General features: G+C 42.0%; 1 protein-coding gene across 4 annotated transcripts in view; it reads right to left on the bottom strand.

Moving 5' to 3' along the window:
• The window catches only part of RBMS3 (RNA binding motif single stranded interacting protein 3), a 1,057,118-nt gene that overhangs the window by 790,027 nt on the left and 239,697 nt on the right, over positions 1–27,394 (bottom strand). The gene's annotated exons all lie outside the window — the stretch shown is intronic.

The raw sequence follows: 27,394 nt of genomic DNA, 5'->3' as shown, positions 1-27,394 counted from the left end.
CAACAGTATTTGCATGAATTAAGGTCCCATCACACTTTCAGACCTAGGCTCAAGTAATTCAAGAGGAGTTCCTATTGCTATATCAGTTCATATACTTTGAAATACTGGATTTTTTTCATTTTTTAAATTAATATAAGTATAACAAAAATGCAAATGACAAAATCTCAAGTCAAATATACAGTGTAACCCACAACCATTGAGAATATAAATTCACACACACACACATTCTCATCAATATATCTCATCTTAATTTACAGTATATCATGTGCCCCATCTTTTGAAAACTATAATGATTCTTGTGTTAGGATATAACCTTTGTGTTTTGTAAATACATATTATATATAAGGGCTCCAAATCCAATTAAAATAATTTTCCTTCAATAATCCTTTTCTAACTTCGAATTCACAAGTTAATTTATCGTTAATAGCTATATTCCACATCTCAAGACAGTTTATATCAGCTCATATACTCTGAACTATTGGATTAATTCAGTGATCCCAAAAGGCACTTCATTTTTACTTTTGACTCCTATCATCCTACTACATTAATAAATCAGGCCTTCAAAATCTTTACACGCATTTTAGCTAATAGGGTAGGCCAAATAATATATTCTTATGTATAAATGGATCAATTCGGACTTATAAGTGACAAATTTCAGACCCCATACAGAGACTTTTTAATGTAGTACATCATAATACCAAAACCAAAGGTAATCACTATGCTTTAGTATCATTTGACGCCACAAAAGCATTTGACAAGGTGGAGTTGAGTTTTTGCTTTATAAAATAGGAAAATAATGGACTTGGGCTCATATTTTCTCTCTTGCCTGAGAGTTACCTACAGTAGTACCTCGGTTTACGAACACCTCAGCTAACGTAATTTTCGGTTTACGAATGGAAATCCATTGAAAATAATGCCTCGGTTTACTTTTATTTTTCATTGGTTTCGGTTTGTGAAGGATGTTTCCCCGGGATGTATTGTACCTGGAGGTTCATAGCGCTGCCCCCTTTCCTATGGCAATCTGCATTTCAGTTTACAATTTTTTTGCTTTACGTCCCATAGAACACATTAATTTCTTAAACCGAGGTACTGCTGTATAACAATAATACACTGGTAATTAGGATTGATGGTGTTACATACAGCACTGATGTTACCTGTCTGTCATGGGTTTGGAGGGAAAGTTCCATCCTATGGGGAGTGGAAGGCAGGACATCAGGAGGAGGGGCTGTACTGTATATATATGTGGAGTTTGTGTGGAGAGTTAGGAAGCTGAAGGGGGAGAAGCTGGAGGAGAGCTGAGAGAAGAAGCTGGTGTGGGAGTCTGTGTGTCAGACAGGGTACTACTGTGTGTCAGTCAGTACCAACCTGATAGGTTCAGGTGTCTGTATGGTTAGCCAGAACTGATAGGTTCAGGGTCTGTGCTTTATTTAAAGGTGTTCTGTGTGAACCAACCTGGTGTATGTATGATTGAGACTAAGCCACGTTACTGTATCTTATTCATTTGATCATTTTATTTTCCCTGTGTGTTATTTAAATAAACCTTATTCCTTTGTTTGTTTAAAAATCCATTCCTGGTCTGTGTGACTTCTTATGGGGAATGGTTGGTGGCAGCTTAGTTAAACTGTGGCATCTCCCAGTAGGTCTGGGGTTGTCACATTGATTGGTGTCCAGCGTGTGGGATACGACTGGTCCAGTTGTCCAGTGGTCCAGCAAAGCCTTGGCAAGTGTGCCCAGAGCAAGGGGGGTCTAGTCAGGGACAATCTGAGGGCGTGTAGGTAATCTTCTAGGCGTACCTCACGGGGAGGTGCGCTAGTGGAAGAACGTGCCAACTCTGGGGACTAGATTAGGGAGCTCTGAGGCAACCTGTTTTGGCGGGAAAAAAGCTGAGGCAAAACTGTGTAAAGTAGCAGTGATCTAGCCTGTCTGCTGAGAGGCCTAGCAGAGGGGGGTAGACTCTGGCTGGCAACAGTTGCAAGTTAGTGCTGAAGAACAGCAGCAATCTATAGAAGGCTGGTTCTGAGGCAAAAGAGAAAAAAAAAGTGGTCGCTTTATTTTGAGGCTTGACTTTTGAAAGAAGCCTGTTCTGGGGGGGGGGATTATGCCCTTGACTCGAAGCCAAATGGCAGAAATGGGTGAAGTGAGGGAACCCCAGGTAGACCAAGGTTCTGAGGATGAATTTGGCTCAGTGCAGGATGAGAGCACGGGAGAACAGAACCCAGAACTCAGAAAAATGCTCATAGCCCAACAGCATGAATGTAGGATGAGGCAATTTGAATTAGAGAGAGAGAAAATTGCTCTGGAAAAAGAAAGGATGGCGTTTGAGTTAAGAAGATTGGAACTGATGAATCAGAACAATAATAACAATAGAGATTCTGAGGGGGGCCAATTGTCTAAAACTGACCTGAAGAAATTCCCTGTATACCACAAGGGAGATTGCCCTGAGGTGTTCTTTTCCCTAGTGGAAAGAGCGTTTGTGGACTTCTCAGTAAGGGAAACTGAGAAGATGACCATTATGCGATCTTTAATCAGTGGCAGCCTGGCAGAAGTCTATGCAGAGATGCCAGAGGAGCTGTTAAAAGATTTTGCAGAGTTTAAAAAACTGGTGTTTGCCAGACATGGGATAAATGCGGAACAGCTGAGGCAGAGATTCAGGTCACTCACCAAGAAGCCAGAGCAGACTTTTACCCAAGTGGGGGCCCAACTGGTGAGGCTGCTAGAGAAATGGCTATCTCAGGAGGGAACAGAGACCTTCCAGCAGCTCAAAGACCTGATAGCGCTGGAACAGTTTTATTCAGTCCTGCATGGGGAACTGAAGTTCCAGGTGAGGGAAAGGAAACCTAGATCTGTGGCAGAAGCGGCCGAGATCGCAGATTTTATTTCCCAAATAAGAAAGCCCTTAGGTGAGGGGAAATCTGTAGGAAAACACAAGGAAACCTACAGCAAGTACTCTCAGGGACCAGGGAGAAACCAGCAAGTGGGAGGGGCCCATGGTGAAGGGAAGCCCTCAGACACGAAACCAAGACCTCAGATTTTGGAGGGAAAACCAAAACAAGATGAGAAAGACTCAAAATACAGCAGAAAATGTTATTTCTGTCAAGGAAAGGGCCATCTAATCTCAGAGTGTGAGAAATTAAAGCAGCTAAAAGGAAATGTGCCTCATGATTTGAGTGGAACCAAGCCAAAAGCTGTGTTCTGTGTCCAGACAGAGCAAAGCTCCTTGTCACTGAGGGAGCCTGTTGCCATGGCTACTCAATCTGGAACAGTTACATCTGCTGATCAGGCTGAGGAAAATGGTCCTCTTGTGGAGGTCAAGCGCTGCTTGCTAGTGAGAACAGATTCACAATTGTTTGAAACCGCAGGGGTGGACGTAGGAATACTTGACCATCAGTATAGGGGGCTGAGGGATACTTGTTCCCAGGTGACCCTGTGCCATCCAGATATTATTCCTGGGAAGTATATAATCCCAAATGAGAGCCTGAAGGTGGCAGGGATTGAGGGGCAGGTGATCTCACTGCCAGTAGCTGAGGTACCGGTGAGCTTTCAAGGCTGGAGGGGAGTTTGGCGGCTAGCGATTTCATCTACTCTGCCAGCAGCCGTGCTCGTGGGAAATGAACTGGCTGAACATGTGAAACGGGTGCTAGTGATTACACGTTCACAAGCCACCACGGGGACAGTTCAGGGGGGTACTGATGAGCCCGAGACGGAAGCAGAGGGGAGTTCCGAAGCTGTGGTGGAAACCTTAACCACAGACAGCCGATTTGGCCAAGAGCAAAAGGCAGACGCCACTCTCCAAAAGTGTTTTGAACAGGTGACAGACGCCCAGCTAACACCTGAAACCCCAGTGAGATTTCGAGAGAAAAAGGGAATTTTATATAGAGAGACCCTGAGGAATATCTCAAAAGGGGGAGATGGGATCAGAAGTCAGCTGGTGGTACCTGAAAAGTATCGCCCCATGATCTTACAAAGGGGGCACTCTGACATGTTTGCTGCGCACTTAGGGGTGAACAAAACACAGCAGAGAATCACACAGAATTTTTACTGGCCTGAAATAGGGAAGCAGATCAAGGAGTTCTGTAAACAATGTGATGTGTGTCAGAGGCAGGGGAATAACCGTGACAGGACCAAAGCAAAGTTGTGCCCTTTGCCTGTGATTGACACTCCGTTCAAATGCATAGGGGTGGATATTGTGGGACCTTTGCCCAAGGCCACAAAGAGGGGGAACAGGTTCATTCTCACCATTGTGGACCATGCCACGAGGTACCCTGAAGCCATACCCTTGAGTAACATTGAAACTAACACAGTGGCAGATGCCTTGGTGGGGTATATGTCCAGGATGGGATTTGCCTCAGAAATAATCACAGATTTGGGTGCATCGTTTACATCGAAGCTCATGAAACGGTTATGGCAAATCTGTGGAATTAAACACAAGGAAATCACTGCCTATCACCCTGAAAGTAATGGGTTAACGGAGAAGTTCAATGGGACTCTGATGCGCATGATTAGGGCTTACTTGGCGGAGAATCCAAACAATTGGGACCAGAAGCTGCAATCCCTTTTGTTTGCTTATCGATCAGTGCCACAAGCCAGTACCGGGTTCAGTCCGTTTGAACTTTTGTTTGGGAGAAGGGTGAAAGGGCCCCTTGATTTGATCAAACAAAATTGGGAGCAGATCACCCAGGATGACCCACAAGATGTTGTAACATATATAGACACCTTGAGGAATGACCTAAAGAGAACCCTAGAGCTAGCAGCAGAGACCCTGCAAGCTCAAAAGGTCAGAAAGAAAGCTTGGGATGACCAGGAAGGCAGGGAGAGGCACTTTAACCCAGGGGAGGAAGTGCTTTGGCCTAGGCCCTGCAAAGAGAGCAAGTGTCAGCTGGGTAGCCCAGAAATAAAATACTTGGGTCACATGGTAGGGGGAGGAGTGATCAAACCCCTAGAGGCCAAGATAGAAGCAGTTCGTGATTGGCCTAGACCCAACACCAAGGAAAAAGTCAAATCATTTCTTGGGTTGGTGGGCTACTACAGAAAGTTCATCCCGAGGTTTAGCGAGATTGCGGCTCCGCTGACCGATCTGACGAGGAAGAAGACTGATGACCGCATCCCGTGGACCAGCGACTGTGAGGAGGCGTTCCAGAGGTTGAAGGAGGCCCTCATCAACTATCCAGTGCTGCGTGCTCCAGACTTCGACCGGGAGTTCATCATCTACACCGATGCGTCTAACAGCGGGGTAGGAGCAGTTCTTTGCCAAGAGGATGAAAATGGTGACCAGCATCCAGTGTCCTACCTGAGTAGGAAACTCCAGAAAGGTGAGAGACATTTGGCAACCGTGGAAAAGGAGTGCCTGGCCATAGTCTACGCGATCCAGAAGGCCAAGCCTTACATCTGGGGAAGACATTTTATTCTGTGCACTGACCATTCACCACTGCAATGGTTAAAGACAATGAAAACCCACAATAGTAAACTTATGAGGTGGGCTTTAAACCTGCAAGACTATGACTTTGAAGTGAAGGTGGTCAGAGGGTCAGTGAACTGTGTTGCTGACGCCTTGTCAAGAATACCCGAAGAATGAAGACGGCGAAAGAAACATGGACTATGTATATATTTTGGTGACAAAAGGTTAAATGTATTTGGTTATTAAACATGCTTGGTTTGTATGAATAAAGGTAACTTGATGTATTGTAAATGGTAAATGTTTAAATGCCTAATTGATATGGTTATCCTAGTGCAAGTATAAGTAAGTATGGTATTGTATGTTATTGTATAACTGTTTTTGTATGTTTTGGATCCAGGTTGTTTTTTGGAGAAAAGCACCTTAGCTTTCCCCCTACAAAACAACTTATAAAGAGGGGAGGTGTTACATACAGCACTGATGTTACCTGTCTGTCATGGGTTTGGAGGGAAAGTTCCATCCTATGGGGAGTGGAAGGCGGGACATCAGGAGGAGGGGCTGTACTGTATATATATGTGGAGTTTGTGTGGAGAGTTAGGAAGCTGAAGGGGGAGAAGCTGGAGGAGAGCTGAGAGAAGAAGCTGGTGTGGGAGTCTGTGTGTCAGACAGGGTACTACTGTGTGTCAGTCAGTACCAACCTGATAGGTTCAGGTGTCTGTATGGGTAGCCAGAACTGATAGGTTCAGGGTCTGTGCTTTATTTAAAGGTGTTCTGTGTGAACCAACCTGGTGTATGTATGATTGAGACTAAGCCACGTTACTGTATCTTATTCATTTGATCATTTTATTTTCCCTGTGTGTTATTTAAATAAACCTTATTCCTTTGTTTGTTTAAAAATCCATTCCTGGTCTGTGTGACTTCTTATGGGGAATGGTTGGTGGCAGCTTAGTTAAACTGTGGCATCTCCCAGTAGGTCTGGGGTTGTCACAGATGGAACAGATCCTCTTCCCATTTTAATCAAATGCAGAACAAAACAAGGTTCCCTGTTATCACCTTTGTTATTTGTCCTGACCTGACCTTAGAGCCATTAACTAATTTATTAAAGCAATATCTCCTTATCTGGGATACAAATTAATGGTCATAGATGTCTCTTACCCACTTTTGTAGTTGACATGGTAGTATCAGTCTCACATCTTTTCACAGAGATTCCAAGAATATAGGACATTTTCTCTGAATATGGTTTAGTAATCTGGTTTGAAGATCAATTTTTTAAAAATTAAAATATTAATACTCAATACATCACATGAAGAGCGGGAATACCCACAGATGTTAATGGGCATCCTTCTATAAAATATTTGGGGGTAACAATACAAATCTACATTAAGTGAAACAATTTCCCTTAATTATAAATCTATGATTCACCATGTACATGGCTTAATACATAACTGGAAGAAGATGAAATTAACATATTTGGAGAGAAACTCTTCAGTCAAAATGTTTGTCCTACCAAAAATTTGCTATCTGTTCCATACAATTCCTATTGGATTACCAGAACATGAGCAATTGCAAACTTACACATGCAAGAAGGAGATCAAGAGTAGCAGATACAATATAATATAAGGGAAATAAACAAGGTGGGCTAGGAATTCCTAACCAATATTGTTATTTTGATGTCTGTAAGATCAGACAGCTGCTATACTGATTAGAGAAAAATGTATATGTTTGTCACTTGAATCACCAAGAGGAGCCTTGGAAAAACTACTTGGAATTCCATTTCTCCTTAGAAATAAAAATATTCCAATATACATAGAAAATCCATTTCTGAAGACTCTCTTGATTAATTGGAATGAATGGAAGACAAGATAATTACCATCTAATTCATCCCTCATATCCTTCTTAAGTCATCCTCTATTTTGTAACAGTGATAAATGGTTGGAGTTTAGGGATTGGAAGGAAAACAGCTTTTCCCACCTGCGTGACCTTTTCTGAAGTAACAAACAAACAAACGGGAGTAACTCAGTTCATTCACCTACCCTAGGTTAGAGTAGTTGGTTAACTTCAATGGAAAACATAATATTTTGGCTAATTATTACCATATGAGCCTGAATGCTACATCTCATTATATAGTAATGAGTTGTGGCTCAAAGAAGTTTGCAAAAAATACTTTGGAATTTACTCTTAGAGGTAAAGAATGGAAAAGACTGTGAAGTAAAAGGCTTTTAAATAAATTTCAGCATCTGTAAGAGATCATTGCCTCAAAGTGGCACACCAATAGCAATTGAATTGCATAAACCAAATTGAATTGCATAAACCAAAATATGGATTGTTAAAGAGGCTGTAAAAGCAGTTGGTACATATTTACATTCCTGGTGGCACTGCTCTAGAATACTTTATTTTGCAGTAAAGTGGTTTGATCAAACAAGAAATATAACATCACAAAGGATTGGCATAACCCCAGCACTGGGATTAATTAATTTATTTTTCTATGTGTAGCAGCTAGAAAGATTGCTCAATCTTGGACAGTGGCTGTAGTAATTTCAATAAACACTTGGGAATTTAGAATATGTAAATTAGCATTGGTGGAATAACTCACTGCACATTTATGATTAATGTATCAGAATTCCAGAAAAACTCATTTTGTAGAACTTGGCTTCTTTTCATTCAGTATTATAATAATTATTCTGATTCTTTTAGTAATCCTCTGGTCTCTCATGTTGATCTATGGAGAGATGTGTTAATTTAACAGTAATATTATCTGAGGCTCTTGTTGTGAATGTTATTTTGGAGAACTGTAAAGTTCACTGGTTTTTAAAATTGTTTTTATTTTAATTTTATTTAAAATTAAAAAGAAGCAGCTTGAAAATACATAATAACAAATATATTTAATTCCAGGTAACAGTTTTCTGTAAAATCGTATAGTTTATTGGAAATGCTTCATATCCAAACTGAGGAGGCCTTTATGAACCCAACTTAGAAAGGAGAAAAATATTGTGCAAAGCAGCCAAAAGAGAAGGAAAAAACATAGTCCACACAGAGATTTCAATTGCTTACAGTTCTAGATATGAGAAACCCAGTTACAATCCTTCTTCTCAGCTCTGCTGGAGAGAGACATTGCCCCTTTAAGCAAAACCAGCTGTAGTAACCTGCCTAACTCTTTTGGAATGCAGAGAGATCTGGGAATCTGTCTAGTCAGGGCTCTGGCACCAAGACTGTGGCAGTGTTTTTTGTGGGCAATCCGCTTCCTCACATTTCTGTTACTTTATCCTTGAAAACATTGCCATGGAGACTGGCATAAAAATGGCACTTGGCCAGCCACACAGTGACAGAAATATAAGGTAAGGAGTTGAGGGCTTTAAAAATTCTTTAGGTTAGGATAGACTAACCTACCACATGTACACACACATAAGGCATTATAGTGACTCAAATGAGGTGGGGGGGGGAACTCATTAAAACTCTTTCTACCTCCCAATATAACAGTCTATCAAGGAACATTTAATGAAGTAGGTAAATACCTGCCATTAAAAGTAATCCATCACAACTCATGAACACCCAGTTAACAGGCATCTGATAACGTAATATCTATTTTCCTCTGCAAATGTTGTTAGAAGTGGAGTTGCAATGACACAATAAATGTAGGTGTTTATTTCCTAGAACAGATTGATTAATACAAATTGCATTCTAAATTGAAAACAAAACAATAATGTTTCCCAATTCATTTTCCAATTTGCCATATGCAAAAATAAAATTGTACTCCTTTTCACTTACAGCCCTCCAGCAACCTCCAACTGTCTAAGTAACATGCAAAGAGAATACCTAATGACTGGTTATATTCATGTTTTCAGAATGTTGTATCGCACAGAGTTCTTTTCACTTGTTACCTCCTAATGACTAGGCTTTCCCATCTGTCCTTCCTTGAATATCTGGGTTCTTTGACTGGTATAAAGTCTACATATCAGTTGGACTTTTCTCCAAATGGAGAAAACAACAGTGGGATGGAAGGGGTTAGTCATTCCTCTCTTAAGTGCATTGCTCAAAAGTGGAGAGGCAAGGGCTGAACAGTGTTTAGGTTACAATCTAACTAATGTTGGCTGGATAGCTTAGTGAATTAGGTATTTGGCTGCAAAGCCAGAGTTGGAGTTTCATTCTCCTCTGTGCCCCTAGGGAGAAGAGCCAGCCTGTGTGGCCTTGGTTAAATGGAACAGTCTCAGGTATTCCTCCAGAAGAAGAGAATGAAAAACCGTTTCTGCGAACTGTCTACCTAGAAACCCATGAAAAAGGTCACCGTACGTCAGAGTTGACTTGATGGCACATAGTTATTATTATTAGAACCTAACCTGGGAACTGCAAGGTCTAATATTCCACTAGAAAGATATAAAGAAACTTTTAAAAAATAGAAAATCTTGTAATAATTGTACTATGTATTCTTTGGGACTGGATTTACCAAATTTACCCATTTTCTGAGATGGTTTCTGAAGATGGCTCCACAAACCAGAATTTAAGGAAGGATTACACATTTTGTTTCCTTTGTTTCATCCACACCTGTTACACAATTATTTTCCTCATAGAGAACAAGGTGTTTTGTGGAATTCTGAACAACAGAAGAGAACAGGACCAATTTTATGCAGATTGAATAGTATTGCACAGATGACGCTTCAATGTAAAAATAACACTTTAACATACTAGCAGTAAATGTGTAAAGTAAGGATGGGAGCAGCTTTCTTGCTCAGCCCTCTAAGGATTAGAGGTGTTGGAAGGTCATTTGCATATTTCGTAACTACCAGTCAGTCCTAAAGTTGTTCTCCCTCCCTCCCTCCCTCCCTCTCTCTGTGCTTTGTTAGTGAAAGTGAAGGAGCGGATCAGATATTGTATCTTCCCCTCTCTCACACATACCCCAATCTTCAAGTTCTACCTTTGCAATGATGTTGTGAAAAGGTTAAATTGGTTGTACAACCTATTTTATCACATCAGTTGAAATCTTGAAGAGAGTTCCCTTGTGGTTTGGCTGCAACCCTTTTTAAAGACTAAGAGAGGAGTTTGCTTTATTGCTGCCTTCACTTTGTAGAGAACCAATGCCCCTTCCCTCCAACAGCTCTGATAACTGAAAAACTAATTAGGAAACAGTTTTTACAAATTAATAGTTTATGTGGGGTCTGCGGGGAAAAAATTACCTTTATCTAGTAAGTTCAGCTGATTCAATAACCTTACTTATCAATAATATTACAACAAAGGTGATAATTATTAGCACAAAGGCAAAGCATAGATATCTTATAACCAGGACTTTGTAACAGGAAAGTTTGATGACCTCTGACACATCTGCATAATAAACTTTAATAGACATTGTGACTTATCTCCAAATCAACCTGACTGTATTTCTGTGATAATTAAGATCTTTAAAATTAAAGAAACCTCATCCATCATAAATCTTACAGTCCTTACAAAGTGAAAAGCAAAGTGTGCTGCTTATGTATTGCTCCATAGTGCTTAAAGCACTTTCTGGGCAGTTTATAATTTAATTATGCAGATTATACATTCCCCTGCCCCCAATGAGCTGGGTACTCATTACTGGCCTTAGATGGATGGAAGGCTGAGTCAACCTTGAAACAGCTATCTGTGATTGAACCTGGGTCACATGCAGAATTTTAGCTGCATTAATGTAGTTTAATCACTGCAACATGAGTCCTTGCATGAAACTGTAACAATTAAACAAGTTTCTAAGTAAATTCATTGTGTTGATGATTCTCTAATATATTGGCTGCTCCTAGTCCTTGCTGGCATGTCAATTTACTACCTATTTTGGGACAGGCTGTCCTGATACTCCACTCATGAACCTAATATAGGCATTCTTCTGTCTCAAGAGACTATGGTAACGTGCTCTGAATACAGGTCTTGGAACAGCATCTAGTGTGGCTGAGAAGGCCAATACGAGAGTTACCCAAGCAGAAAATCCCCCGTCTCTACGTCACTGAAGTAGTCCAATGGAAAGGCAAGAGCCAGTCATGAACCACCAATGCTCTAATGGAAGCATCTCTCAAGCTAGAACTGTCATTCATGTACTAACAGCTGCCACATAGTTTGGCCTTTACTGGGGTCACTTTCTGAAGCTCTGCTTTGTGGAACTTCCGGCCTATAGATGGTAAGTAGAAAAAAATTCCTCATCAGTGGTGGTAACTAGAATGTGAGAATTGGCCAAGGAAAACCTGTATGAACCACTGACTCATAAAGCTCAGATGTCAGCTTTAGTGTCAAAGAGGATAATCAATAATTAGTTATTGCTGTTTATAGTTGTATTGGTTTAGCTATTGGGCTTATATTTTCACTTATGCTTTTATTAGCTTTTGACCTCATCTAGGTGGATTTTTTAAAAAATGTGCACTAATTGACTTTTGGAGTATTTTCTAACTTCATGGAACTTCCACATGTTGCAAGGTATGAAAATAGCCCATGTCCACAGAAGTTTTTTGGATACAGAATAAAGGTATTCCATAACAGCTAGTCAGCCAGGCAGAGCCAGAAATCACATAGCCACATACACTAAACCTCTTATTTCTATTAGGCAATGGATCTCGTTTTCTCTCTTCCCCTTTCCTTTGTAAAAATTGCAAGGAAAAAAAATTCAGTCTCAAAAATTCTATTATTATTTCTGATAGAAAACAATACAAATCCTTGTTTTCAACTCCCATAATTAGTTGAAGGAAAACAGAAGTTTTAATGTATTTTAAGAAGACCTAGCATAAATGTTCCTGAAGGAAAATCTTATTTATTTATTTATTTATTTATTTATTTATTTATTTATTTATTTATTTATTTATTTATTTATTTATTTAATATTCCGCCCACTCTACCCAGAGGTCTCTGGGCAGCTTACAACAATTAAAATTCAATTAAGATACAATAAAAGATAAAATGATTAAAATACAATTAAAATTGCCATCAGGACCAACCAATCAATCAATCAAGTAAGTAATTAATTAAGGATCAATTCAAAGTCTTCTAACACTGTTTCCTAGTTTGCACCGTCTTTGGCAATGGCATTCCCTAGTAATGTCCCTGAGTGCTAATAAAATACCCGCCAGAGATGTCTACACAGCGTCCTTTCATCCCTGCCTCTGATGACATCAGGATTTCCACATGGTTCTTCTTGGAGAAGATAACTGTGTATGTGTTACCCTTCTATCACTAGGTAATCTGTCCCTTTGATAGCCATGGCCATGAGACCCATCTCTTCCATGTGTACCTGGGACCATTCCAGATGCTGCTTATAAATAGTGCTTGAACTTGAGGAATGCACAGAGGTATCTAAGGTCTGCTCTTGCAATTATCTTTCACTTTCCATTTTGACAATTGTAGGGTTGTTTCCCATCTGAGTAATTATACTTGCTTTTCTATTCTGAATTGCATGGCATTTTTCCCTAATAAATTACACTGTGGAACTAAAAAGAAGAGAGCATTGAATAGAAAAATGCAATTAATTTGAGATGGGGAGAGTCTGCACTAGTGCTAAACAGATTTGGTGAGACAATTTTGTCCCACCATTTTGTCCACTAAAAAAAGATTATTTTTAAAAAAATACTTGGCAGATGACTGAAGCTTTGGGGCACTGTTTACAACTCTTCAAGTACCAATGTTGTAAAAAGCTTACTTTGTTGGTTCAGTTCTATATGACTTGCATACTAAAATGTCCAGTCTACTTGGATTAGGTTTTATTCTGTTTCACATGTTTTTATCCTCCTGCTATAACCTCACATTGGATGTTCTGATGGATAGAGAGGTAGGTAGAAGTACTTTTCCCGTAAAAGAATAAGTCATGAACAGGACTTACCACAAACACTGTCTGGATATCAAACTAAACAAGTTTCTTTTTAAAATAACAATTAATGCAAAACCATTTCCACCTGCGTCTGAAGAAGAAGTGCCACTGGAGCTGACTGGCAGTGTTTTGGAAATTAAGATACACATGACAATGTATCTGCACAGAATCCTGCTTCTGTCACCTCACTGTGGTGTGGCTCTTTTAGGCTATGCTAGCAGAATTCAGTCTCTTCCAGGTTCTACAACGATAGGTCTGCTATCCAAGAACCAGCTTGCGTACTGTATAGCAAAACACATCACCATAGTTGGCCATCATATGTTAAGAAATGTCAACATATATCCCTTTGATAGTCATAAACATATAGTGATGAATTGGCTTCATTATTGATATTGGATTAAACAGACGTCCTGAATCTGTTTCAGTCGGGCTTCAGGCCGCGCCACGGTACAGAGACAGCATTGGTCACCCTGTACAATGACCTGTTGAGGGAGGCCGACAGGGGTAAAACGTCTCTGTTGGTCCTCCTCAACATCTCAGCGGCCTTTGATACCATCGACCACGGTATCCTCCTGGGGAGGTTCTCTGAGTTGGGAATTGGTGGCCAGGTGTTTGCCTGGCTCCGTTCCTTCTTGGAGGACCGTCCCCAGAGAGTACAGCTTGGGGAGAGTGTATCGGCTCCGTGGAGTCTCAATTGTGGGGTTCCACAGGGGTTGATTATCTCCCCAATGCTGTTTAACATCTATATGAGGCCGCTGGGCGGGGTCATCAGGGAATGTGGGGCATCGTGTCATCAATATGCTGATGACACCCAGCTCTACATCTCCTTTTCATCAACTGCAGGTGATGCCGTTCTGTCCCTTCAGCGCTGCCTGGAGGCCGTATTGCAATGGATGCAGGAAAATGGGCTGAGGCTGAACCCAGACAAGACGGAGGTACTAAGGGTGGGAGCCCCCACAGCAGGTGGTTTGGGAAACTCTCTCTCTTTTGGGAGGGTGACTCTTGCCACAAAGAGTGGGGTTCGCAGTCTGGGGATCCATCTGGACCTGACAGTCACTATGGAAACTCAAGTGGCATCGGTGGTCCATACCGCCTTTTTTCACCTTCGGTGGATAGCCCAGCTGTGACCCTATCTCAATGTTGGGGCGCTCACTACCTTGGTGCATGCCCTCGTAATCTCAAGGTTAGACCACTGTAACACACTCTACGTGGGGCTACCTTTGAGGCTGATGCGGAAACTCCAAGTGGTGCAGGATGCGGCGGCCAGACTCCTTAGTGGAGTGAGAAAATTCCAACATATCACACCCACTCTGGCCGCACTGCATTGGCTGCCCATTCGGTTCCGCATTGACTTCAAAGTATTGATGCTTACGTATAAAGCCCTAAACGATTTAGGGCCTCGATATTTGACGGAATGCCTTCTCCCACCAAGAACTACCCAGATCACTCGATCGAGTCAGGAGGTGAGCCTGAGGAGCCTGACGCCAAGGGAGGCCCGAAAGGAAAAAAACAAGAAATCAGGCCTTCTCGGCGGTGGCTCCTCACCTCTGGAACAACTTGCCTCCAGAGATTTGTGAGGCCCCGTCGCTGGGCATTTTTAAGACCCATCTAAAAACGTGGATGTTTAAGCAGGCCTTCCTTCCAGATAACACTTAATCTTTCTTTCTTTATCTATTCTTTGTTATTTTTGCCATCTTGAAGAATTTGCTTATTTTTAATTTCTTATTGTTTATTGTTTATTGTTTAATGTCCATTTTTGTATATTTCTATTTTTTGTTATATGTATATGTTATTATATTTTTACCTGTCTGGAAGCTGCCTAGAGTGGTCGTTTTGACCAGATAGGCGGGGTATAAATAAATAAATAAATAAATAAATAAATAAATAAATAAATAAATAAATAAATAAATAAATAAATAAATAAATAAATAAATAAATAAATAAATAAATAAATAAAGGCAACAACAGTGTGGGATAGCTATGATTTTGTCAGAGTATAAAATGTACAGGCCTGAGCAGAACAAATGTATTAATGAGCAGCCATGATGTTCAGGTGTGTCAAAATGCTGTGTCACAGTGACTCAGGAGGGCTGGCTCAAAGATGATGCAACATCTGTGCTGATTGGATGCAGCCAGATGCATAAGTGTATATATATGGACTGTGTAGAGAAGATGTATTCCTGCTCTTCTGATGAATTCATGGTGTCATGCTGTGTCGCTCTGTATATTTGTAAATATCCTGTAAATACATGTCTGGTGCTGGAAGAAGCTGACCGTGTCTGAGTGAGTCATTTTGCCACCAGGATCTTTAAGTTACTCTGCTACATTTCCACGTGTTCACACACTGATTTGCACCAGTGGATGAACCATTCCACGAATGAAATCATTGATCTGCAAGCTATGGCATATGGCATTTAAGTTTGCAATCCTACATACACTTACCTATGGACCAATTTCCACTGAACTGAACAGGACTTCGCTTATGTGTAGTTTCACACAAAATTGCACAAAAGTTCAGTGTATCTAATTCAAACAAAACATTTTATAGACTAACAGGAAACTCCACAATAGACTTTCAATTCTGTACAGCCATATATATATATTGGACTTATATACCGCCCCATAGTGCTACAAGCACTCTCCGGGCGGTTTACAGTTTCATTATACAGGCTACACATTGCCCCCCCAGCAAGCTGGGTACTCATTTTACCGACCTCGGAAGGATGGAAGGCTGAGTCAACCTTGAGCCGTCTACCTGGGATTTGAACCCCAGGTTGTGAGCACAGTTTTAGCTGCAGTACAGCGTTTTAACCACTGTGCCACGAGGCTTATCTAACGAGGCATATCAGTATCTAACAGCAGTTGTTTGAGCATGTGGGAGGAGTCAACATTCCCATCAGAAGACAACCCTTAAAAGAAAACAGGGAAGACAGAAAAGCTCACAAGAATAAACCAACTCTCTTCTCATTTTCATTAAGCACACAAAATTAGTGTCCACCTCCAGTTAAACCTCAGCTGCTCGTAAGTAGAGAAACAAAGTACACCTCTCTCTGCATTCAAACTTGTGAATTCAACATAAGTTTTCTGTCTTCCCTCAGAAGAAAATGTCCTATGTACTGTTCAAACTCTTGCCATTTAATACCAAAGCATGGACTCCCAAACTACTTGATTGAAAAGGGGAATAAGTCTCTTTATATTTGCACCATTTTTATGAGGGCAACATAATCCCATACAGCACTTGCAGTGAGCATTTTAACGCCTAATGTTTTATACTGTTACATTTAGTGTACACATATATTTCATCACTTCTTTTCTTCAAAGTATAAAATATGTACCGTAGAGAATTTAAGAATGTGATAGTCTTTCTAGCCTGTGGTTATATATTTCTAACGCCATATTCACTATTGTTAAAGTACCCTTTGGAATGCAAAATATTGACTCTCCAATACACTTCCCTCTTCAATAATATCTAATGCATCAGATATTATTATATCTGATGCATAGCAGTGGTTTAGGTATCTGGCTGAGGAGCCAGAGGTTGGGAGTTCAGTTCCCCACTGTGTCTCCTGTGAGAAGAGCCAGCATGAAAAAGCTACACAATCCCAGAATGCCAGCCCCCCGCAAAGGAAATGGTAAACCAATTCTGTATATTCTCTACCTAGAAAACCCCAAAAAGAGTCAGGATGATTCGGAATCAACTGGACAGCATACAATTGTCATTATTAATGCATCAGCAATGGAAGTTGTCCACACAAAGCACTGGGCATTAAAAGAGAGGTTTCCACCCTATTTCAGCTGTTGCATTGCCAAATCTTTTTAGGTGGAACTTCCACTGATGTGTTTTACTGGCCTATCTGAAATAATCTACCAATATACCTGTAATTTACAGATGTAGCTACTGTTCCATCAATATAACAAAACAATACTGTTGAGTCCCATTATGCCTCAGAGCTGCTAATCTTGAACATAAGGTTGCATGTATAACTATCTCATTTCTATAGAACATGCAGATAATAGCATCTTGCTCAGTACATGTATGTCTGAAGGAAAATTAATGCATTGTATTAGAAATGCTTTTAAGTCCTGAAGAAAACATTCACATGCCATTTCAAGTGTTTCCGACAAGACTATTGATTTATACAACACTTGTAACACATTTCTCGGCACTGTAGAGAAAGAGCTTAGAATGACAGTCCTATTGAAAAATTAGACAATCACTAGTTGTAGGCCAGTGATCCAACTGAAACAATTGGAGCAAGAACTGGAATAAAAGAGAAAGCAAGCACTGAAGTAGTAGCTCTTCCACTTACTGAAGGACAGGAGTTCTCACTCGTGCCTTGAAATCCTTTCTGCAAGACATAGAGTTGAGCTTCCCAATAGCTCCACAACATCTGGCTAATTATGGAGGAGAAATATTCCTTTATCTGGTTGTGCAATGAAGTTTGAAGGCAACAATGTAAGTAAGCTAATATATGAAAGCTTCATATTGAACCAGTATCAACCACATTTACTCACAAGAAAGTACATTTTGGAGCCCTGCCTAAAAATTACATTTTGATGATGCCAAATAAATGTTGGAATCTTCTTCTTGATGATTTTCAGCAGCCAAAACAGATTATATCTGCAAGCATAACCAAACAGCAAAATCATTTTTCAACATCCTTTGGGTTACTTGTGTCTTTTCCTCCGAATAATAGACTTCAGTTACTTCCAGTTTTAGAAAGTGAAATCTCAGTACTGCATTGGGACAAACAAGTTACCACTGATACTTATTTCATTAATTTATATTTATTTATTTAATTTATATGCCGCCCACTCTACCCAGAGGTCTCTGGGCAGCTTACAACAATTAAAATTCAATTAAGATACAATAAAAGATAAAATGATTAAAATACAATTAAAATTGCCATCAGGACCCACAGTTGATGTTATTTCAATTAAAAGCCTTCTGGAACAGGAAGGTTTTGACCTGGTGCCAAAATGTCATCAACGTCGGTGCCAGACGAATTTCATTCGGGAGGACATTCCATAGTCTGGGGGCAGCTGCCGAAAAGGCCCTTTGCCTACAAGCCATCCCTCTTACCTCCTTGAGGGATGGCTCTTTCAAAAGGGCCCCCTGGTTAGATCTTAAACTGCTTGGTAGGCTCATATGGAAGGAGGCGGTCCTTCAAGTATCCAGGGCCCAAGCTGTTTAGGGCTTTATATGTCAAAACAAGCACTTTGAATTGGGCCCGGGCAGCAACTGGTAACCAATATAAATTAAACAGAATCGGCTTGATGTGTTGTCTAGTGGCCCCACCACTCACCAGCCATGCAGCTCGATTCTGGACCAGTTGCAGTCGCTGGACCGTCTTCAAAGGCAGCCCTACGTAGAGCGCATTGCAATAATCTATACGAGATGTTACCAGTGCATGTGTAACTGTCATGAGACTCCGCTCGTCCAGGTAGGGCCGTAGCTGGTGTAATTTCTGCAGCTGAAGGAAGGCGCCTCTGGCCACCGAATCCACCTGGGCTTCCAGAGACTGGGGTCCAGGAGCACCCCCAGGCTGCAGACCCTGTCCCTTAGGGGGAGTGTAACCCCATTCAGGGCAGGGAAATGGCCCTCCAACCTGTCTGGCGAAACACCCACTAACAGCACTTCTGTCTTGTCTGGATTGAGTTTCAATTTATTAACCCTCATCCAGTCCATTATCAGGTCCAGACACGAGTTCAGCACAGAAATCGCCTCACCTGGATTGGTGGAAAACGAGAGGCAGAGCTGAGTGTCGTCAGTATATTGCTGACTCCTCAGCCCAAACCTCCTGATGACCTCTCCCAGCGGTTTCATGTAGATGTTAAACAGCATGGGGGACAGTATCGAGCCCTGAGGAACCCCATGACATGAATGCCGTGGGGCAGAGCAACTGTTGCCCAGCACTACCCTCTGGACACGGTCGGCTAGGAAGGAGCGGAACCACCGTAAAACAGTGCCCCCAACTCCCAATCCAGCCAGCCTATCCAGAAGGACACCATGGTCGATGGTGTCGAAAGCCGCTAAGAGGTCCAGGAGTATCAATAGGGTCACACTCCCCCTGTCTCTCTCCCGGTAAAGGTCATCATACAGGGCGACCAAGGCAGTCTCTGTACCAAAACCCGGCCTGAAACCCGATTGAAATGGATCCAGAAAATCAGTTTCATCCAGCAGCGCCTGGAGTTGCCCAGCCACAACCCGCTCCAACACTTCGCCCAAATAAGGGAGGTTCGCCACTGGTCGGTAGTTAACCACCAGCCTTGGGTCCAGGTTAGGCTTTTTAAGGAGTGGTGGAATTACCGCCTCTTTCAAGGCGGTAGGGACCACTCCCTCTCTCAAAGAGGCGTTCACGGCCTCCTGGACCCAAGTGTGAACCCCCCTGGCAGATCTTCCAATTAGTCAAGATGGGCAAGGGTCGAGCAGAGTGGTGGTAGAATGGACAGATCTAAGCACCCTGTCCACATCCTTGGGTCTCAAAAATTGAAACTCATCCATTAATATTTGACCTAAGCACGGCACACTGGACACATCTTCTGATTTTGCAGTAACAGTGGAGTCCAACCCACTGTGAATCTGAGCGATTTTTTCCTCAAAATGAATAGCAAACTCATCACAGCGAGCTGATGAGCAGTCCAGGACCTCCACCGGATTTCCTGGTTGAAGAAGATCCCAGACCACCCTAAATAGCTCTGCTGGACAACATTCTGAGGAAGGAATACGTCTGGAGAAATATTGCCGTTTCACCAGCCGTATTGCCAAAAAATAGGCCCGATTATGGGCTCTAAGTCATGTTTGATCAGACTCCCAGCAGGACTTCATCCACCTGCGCTCCAGCCGTCTCCCCTCTCGCTTCATCGCCCACAATCCAGAAGTATACCAAGGAGCTGTCTGGGCTCGGCGAGCAGGGAGAGGGTGATTAGGTGCAATCGTGTCAACCGCCCGGGTCATCTCCCTATTCCATAGGGTGACCTGAGCTTCGACAGGAGCGCCAACCATATCAGACGGATAATCCCCCAGAGCATTCAGGAAACCATTCGGATCCATTAGTCTCCAAGGGCGGATCATCTTAATAGATCCCCCACCCTTGCAGAGGGAAGAAGACGCTGATAGACTAAACTTGACCAGGAAGTGGTCTGACCATGACAATGGGGTCATGACCAGCCCCTTCACATCCAAACCACCACCTTCCAGTCCCGTTGTGAAAACCAGGTCCAAGCTATCGCCCTTCTCATGTGTTGGGCCGATGACACATTGAGACAGCCCCATGGTTGTCATGGTGGCCATGAAGCCCTGAGCCACCCCAGTCAAGGCAGCCTCAGCATGGATGTTGAGGTCCCCCAGCACCAACAACCTTGGAGTCCTCAACAGCAGGTCCGAGACTACCTCTGTCAGCTCAGGTAGGGAGACTGCTGGTACGCAGCAGGGTAGGCGGTACACCAACAGAATCCCTAATCTGTCTTGCAAGCCAAACACACAATACAGGCCCTCAAGACCTCCTCTCAAAGGGATAGGAAGCCTGGTCAAGGAGACAGAATTCCTATAGACTATAGCAACTCCCCCTCCCCGACCCTCCGAGTGACATTGGTGCTGGACCGAGTACCCAGGCAGACACAGCTGGGAGAGGGGAACACCACCCTCCTCTCCCACCGAGGTCTCAGTAATGCATGCCAGGTCAGCACCCTCAACCAAAATTACATCATGGTTGAGGGCAGTCTTATTTTGTACTGACCTGGCGTTCATCAACAGCACCATGTGGCTCGAGGGTTTGCTGACATGGTCACCTGATACCATCTGGTTGGGGGCAGGACTAGAAGAGGGGATAGATGTAAGGTATCTAACCTCTCTTCTCCTATGCGGGCCTGTTCTACCCCCACCGCCATTCCTTCCCCTACCCAGCACCACCTCAATGGCTGCCCCCTCCAATGCCCTCCCCCCTTCCTGTTCCATCAGGTCCACTGTGGGTCTGTATGCAATCCAATGGCAATTACTAATAATAACAGTTAAAAACAAATAAAAACAAACCCACACACCCTTCTAATGCCCCTTCTCCCCTCCAAACCAGGTGGCTGGTGTTGAAAAAGGGGTGGGGTAGCCCGAAGCAGCAGCAGGGGCCAAGTCCTGCAGATCAAGGGAGTCCAGGCCAGAAATTCCCCCAGACACTGTCTCTCACCCAGTACCTGAGGGACGGCAGATGTCACAGGCGACTCCCCTGATGGCAGGAACGCTGGTCTAGCCAGGCCCTGCCAAAGGCTTCTGGCTTTTACAGCCTCCCTCCCCTCCAAGCCAGGTGGCTGGTGTTGAAGAAGGGGTGGGGTAGCCCGAAGCAGCAGCAGGGTCCCAATCCTGCAGGCCAAGGGAGTCCAGGCCAGAAATCCCCCCAGTGCCTGAGGGATGGCAGATGTCAAAGGCGACTCCCCTGATGGCAGGAATGCCTAATTACTGTTAGGCACTATTCTGGGAAGTTAACAGATTGCTGCCTTATCGTGGCGAAGGGGCTTGAGTAATTCAGAAAAGCTATGGGCTATGTCATACAGGGACACCCAAGATGAACAGGTCATAGTGGAGAGTTCTGACTAAATGTGATCCACCTGGAGCAGGAACTGGCAAGCGACTCCAGTATCTTTGCCAAGAAAACTCCATGAACAGAAGCCCTCAGGTTGGAAGGTGTCCAACATGCTACTGAGGAAGAAGGAAGGACAAGTACAAGTAGCTCCAGGGGTAATGAAGTGGTTGGGCCAAAGCTGAACAGGAGATGGCAAGAATAAACATTGACATCCTGGGCGCCAGTGAACTAAAATGGATGGAAACGGACAAATTCAATTCAGACGATTATCATATCTACTATTGAGGGCAGCAATCCTGTACAAGAAATGGAGTAGCCCTCATAGTCAACAAAGGAGTGGGAAAAGCTGTACTGGGATAAAATCTCAAAAATGATAGAATTATTTCAATACGAATCCAAGGCAGACTTTTCAACATCACAGTTATCCAAGTTTATGCACCAACCACCGATGCTGAAGAGGCTGAAATTAACCAGTTCTATGAAGACTTACAACACCTTCTGGAACTGGCACCAAAGAGAGATGTTCTTCTCATTATAGGGGACTGGAATGCTAAAGTAGGGAGTCAGGAGATAAAAGGAACAACAGGTAAGTTTGGCCTTGGAGTTCAAAACGAAGCAGGGCAAAGGCTAATAGAGTTTTATCAAGAGAACAAGCTGGTCATCACAAACACTCTTTTCCAACAACACAAGAGGCGACTCTACACGTGGATATCACCAGATGGGCAATACCGAAATCAGATTGATTATGTTCTCTGCAGCTAAAGATGGAGAAGCTGTATAAAGTCAGCAAAAACAAGACCTGCAGCTGATTGTGGCTCTGACCATTAGTGTCTTATAGCAAAACGTCAAGCTTAAACTGAAGAAAGTAGGAAAAACCACTGGGCTAGTCAGGTATAATCTAAACCAAATCCCTTATGAATACACAGTGGAACTGAACAACAGATTTAAGGAACTACATTTGGTGGAGAGAGTGCCTGAAGAACTATGGATGGAGGCCCGTAACATTGTACAGGAGACAGCAACAAAACCCTTCCCAAAGAAAAGGAAATGCAAGAAAGCAAAGTGGCTGTCCAACGAGGCCTTACAAATAGCAAAGAACAGAAGGGAAACCAAATGCAAGGGAGAGAGGGAAAGTTACAGAAAATTGAATGCAGACTTCCAAAGCATAGCAAGGAGAGACAAGAGGGCTTTCTTAAAGGAACAATGCAAAGATATAGAGGAAAATAACAGAAAGGGAAGAAACAGAGACCTGTTCAAGAAAATTGGAGATATTAAAGGAACATTTTGTGCAAAAATGGACATGATGAAGGACAAAAATTGTAGGGACCTTACAGAAGCAGAGGACATCAAAAAGAGGTGGCAACAATACACAGAGGAATTCTACCAGAAAGATCTGGATGTCCCAGACAACCCAGATAGTGTGGTTGCTGACCTTGAGCCAGCCATTCTAGAGAGTGAAGTCAAGTGGGCCTTAGAAAGCACAGCTAACAACAAGGCCAGTGGAGGTGATGGCATTCCAGTGGAACTATTTAAAATCTTAAAAGATGACACTCCTTTGGTGCTACACTCAATATGCCAGCAAGTTTGGAAAACTCAGCAGTGGCCAAAGTATTGGAAAAGATCAGTCTACATCCCAATCCCAAAGAAGGGCAGTGCCAAATAATGCTCCAAGTACCGTACAATTGCACTTACTTCACACCCTAGCAAGTTTATGCTCAACATCCTCCAAGGTAGGCTTCAGCAGTATGTGGACCGAAAACTCCCAGAAGTACAAGCTAGATTTTGAAGGGGCAGAGGAACTAGAGACCAAATTGCTAACATGCACTAGATTAAGGAGAAAGCCAGAGAGTTCCAGAAAAACATCTACATCTGCTTCATTGTTTACACACAAGCCTTTGACTGTGTGGACCACAGCAAACTATGGCAAGTCCTTAAAGTAATGGGATTGCCTGAACACCTTATCTATCTCCTGAGAAATCTATATGTGGGACACGAGGCAACAGTTAGAACTGGATATGGAACAACTGATTGTTTCAAAATTGAGAAAGGAATACAAGCTGTATATTGTCCCCCTGCTTATTTAACTTATATGCAGAATACATCATGCGGAAGGCAGGACTGGAGGAATCCCAAAATGGAATTAAGATTGCTGGAAGAAATATCAATAACCTCTGATATGCAAATGATACCACTCTGATGGCAGAAAGTGAGGAGGAATTAAAGAACCTCTTAATGAGGGTGAAAGAGGAGAGTGCAAAAAACGGTATGAAGCTCAAGATTAAAAAAAAAACTAAGATCATAGCCACTGGCCCCATCATCTCCTGGCAAATAGAAGGGAAGAGATGGAGGCACTGAGAGTGAAAGATTTTACATTTTGGGCTTCATGATCACTGCAGATGGTGACAGTAGCCATAAAATTAAAAGACGCCTGCTTTTCGGGAGGAAAACGATGACAAACCTTGACAACATCTTAAAAAGTAGAGACATCACCTTGCCAACAAAGGTCTGCATAGTCAAAGCTATGGTTTTTCAAGTAGCGATGTATGGAAGTGAGAGCTGGACCATAAAGAAGGCTGACCGCCGAAGAATTGATGCTTTTGAATTGTGGTGCTGGAGGAGGCTCTTGAGAGTCCCCTGGACTGCAAGGAGAACAAACCTATCCATTCTGAAGGAAATCAACCCTGAGTGCTCACTGGAAGGACAGATCCTGAAGCTGATGCGCCAATACTTTGGCCATCTGATGAGAAGAGAAGACTCCCTGGAAGAGACCATGATATTAGGAAAATGTGAAGGCAGGAGGAGAAGGGGACGACAGAGGATGAGATGGTTGGACACTGTCACCGAAGCTACCAACATGAATTTGACCAAATTCCGGGAGGCAGTGGAAGACAGGATGGCCTAGCATGCTCTGGTTCATGGGGTCACGAAGAGTTGGACACAACTTAATGACTAAAGAACAACAACAAACAGAATGGAAACAGACAAATGGCAACACAGGAAACAACAGTAAAATTACAAAGTAAAGGGTGGGTATCAGATCTATCATAAATCTCCAGCTGCACAGATAAAACAGTTGTTTTTAATATCTGGATACTGCAGTTCTTGATAAGCAATGAAGAACATACCTGACAGAAGTTGGTGTTCCATCAACAAACAACCTCAAAAGTATAGAAAGCACAAAGTTTGCAAAGTGCCAGATATTAAGGCAAGAAATTAAAATAATATAGAAGCAAATCAGGCCCTCCTCCTCCAGGTACTAATTTCAACAGCCAGAGTCATTCCAAAATGTTTGGTTAACAATTTAAAACAATTGCCAGAAGCTGCCAATTTGCTTTCTGAAATTAAAACATCAGTGATTTCCCAAACATGTCATCTTACTCTTACATTTTTAAAACTTGTAAGTTTTAGTCTTGATTCTTGAGTCTGCTTCTATGCAGCAGCAAAGCTAAGAAATAAGAAGTATGATACAACAACAACAAAGCATCTCATTTAATTCTTCCTACAAGCCTAACTTTTTCCAAATGTATTTTATTCCTGAGTCCATGGGCCAGTTTTTGTCACCTATGTTATTTGTACCTAGTTTTTTCCAAGCTTTTGTCCCATATGCATAGGAGCTGCTTGTGCTGCACTTAAAACCGTACATTCCCAAGTTCTTCATAACTGCAGACAAAGACAGTTCTAATTAATGTATTATTATCAGTGGCTCAGATTAAAGGTAGGAACTTCAAAACATCATGGGAAATACATCCAACAAGTTCTGTTTTCAAAGAAAGAGATCCTCCCATAAATAAAATTCTCCAGATGGGCAGCAACCTTCAAAACAAAACAACAACAACAAAACTTTATTTCTCAGTCATGGAGAACAGCTCTGTTTTGAGAAAAAAACTCATGGGGCTAGGATATTATTTTTTGAATGAGATACAACATAAAACATATTCATCATCTCAAAATTGGATACTACAACAAAGTTGTAAGCCTGATTTCTGTTTTAAATGTTGCAAGCACTGGGCTTGTGTCCCCTATCTTACCGACCAAGTGGCCATGCAACCAGATGGAAAACCAGAAAACTGAATAATGCATCACAGGTTATGCACCTACACAAATTTTGCTTACAAGAGAAGCCTTGGCATTCTCAGTTGTATTTATCAATATTTGATTTAAACATCTGTGCTTGCCCATTTAATGCATAAAACCAGATGGGAATCTTCAGAAGCACATCTGTATTCATTAACACAAAAGAAGGAGTGTCAGATCCAGGCAGAGCCAACCATGTAAACAAAGGAATACAGTTTGGTGAAACTCTAAACATGGCAACCTTGTCTCAGTTTCTGCGGCCAGCAACAGCATTGGTTTAAATTAAACAACACACAGCTTTAGTTAAGTCAGCGTTTCTAAACTATTCTACACAATTCTTACTAGTGCAGTGAAAATCTGTCAGGTTAGTTTTTGATGTGTTTCTCAGAACTCCACCAGCACAGCTGTCCCATCCCAGTTTCATATCAGCTTGCAAGACTTTTTTCTTTCTTTCTCACAGTGAAATCCATTTGGTTTTCTTTTCCCCCCCCTAAAGTACACACTTCTGTATAGAGCTGTACCTATACATAACTTTTAAAGCTATTTTCCAATTGACTGAAGTGTGGTCATATGATTTCTTCAAATATACACATATTTAGTTGCACACACCTTAAAATATATGCACGGTTTTGTGTGGATGCTTAACTCATCAAAATGCATCATCAACTTTAGTAATGTATCACTTTTCATGGCAAAATGTACTTTGGCACACTGCATATCCCAACAAGTGCAAAATGTTATTTCCTCAGGAAAAAAAATCACATCAACAGGTTTCATTTCAATCCCAATCAATATGCATGCTTACCTGAAAGTCCCACTGTTTCCCCTATTTATTTATCACATATTTACTTGCTAAATTGCCTTTCCACCCAATGGCACTCAAATCTGTTTATGCAGGGGCTGCTCTCTCGCAAGTAAGAGTATGCAGGATTAGAGGCTCGATATTTGAAATTTACCATTACTGGTGTGCAATCTTCTTCAGGCGTATGCCTACCAACACCTTTGCCCTTTCTAAAGCTACACTATACTGCCATTCTGTAAGGATCTTGAGTGCTGTGCTATCATCATCCAAGGATTAATTTGCGAAGGCAGCTATTTCATAAACAAAGGTTTTGTTTAAAGATTAGATGGGACTAAATTCAGGGTGCCCTGTCTGTCTCCCTCATCATTGTGATCCTAGCTAACCTCAATTGCTCACTTCCACATTTGCAGCTCTTAAAGAGCTCTGCTCACCACATTGATCAACATTCCCAGATCTTCTTCCTTCTCTTGCAGTTCCTGCTGATAAATCACCCCCTATAAGCTAAAAAAAAAAAAAGCTTATTAAGTCTCTGGAATTATGATCATATATTTTGCACTACTGAATTGCATTAAATTTCTGTTGCTTCATTTCATGAAGACATCTGATTAATTCTGCATAATTTCCCAATCTTTTCTTCAATATTAGAGAGCACTCCCCCATTAGTATTGCCACCATTTTTCATCGATACACTATAATAAAGTCCTTGAATGAACTAAGCCCTAGAACAAACCTTTAAGAGCTTCAGT

Source organism: Pogona vitticeps, chromosome 6 (assembly GCF_051106095.1).
Source record: "Pogona vitticeps strain Pit_001003342236 chromosome 6, PviZW2.1, whole genome shotgun sequence".
NCBI classification, from domain to species: Eukaryota; Metazoa; Chordata; class Lepidosauria; order Squamata; family Agamidae; genus Pogona; species Pogona vitticeps.
The sequence above is the reverse complement of the archived record's forward strand: the minus strand, read 5'-3'. Positions and strand labels throughout refer to the sequence as shown.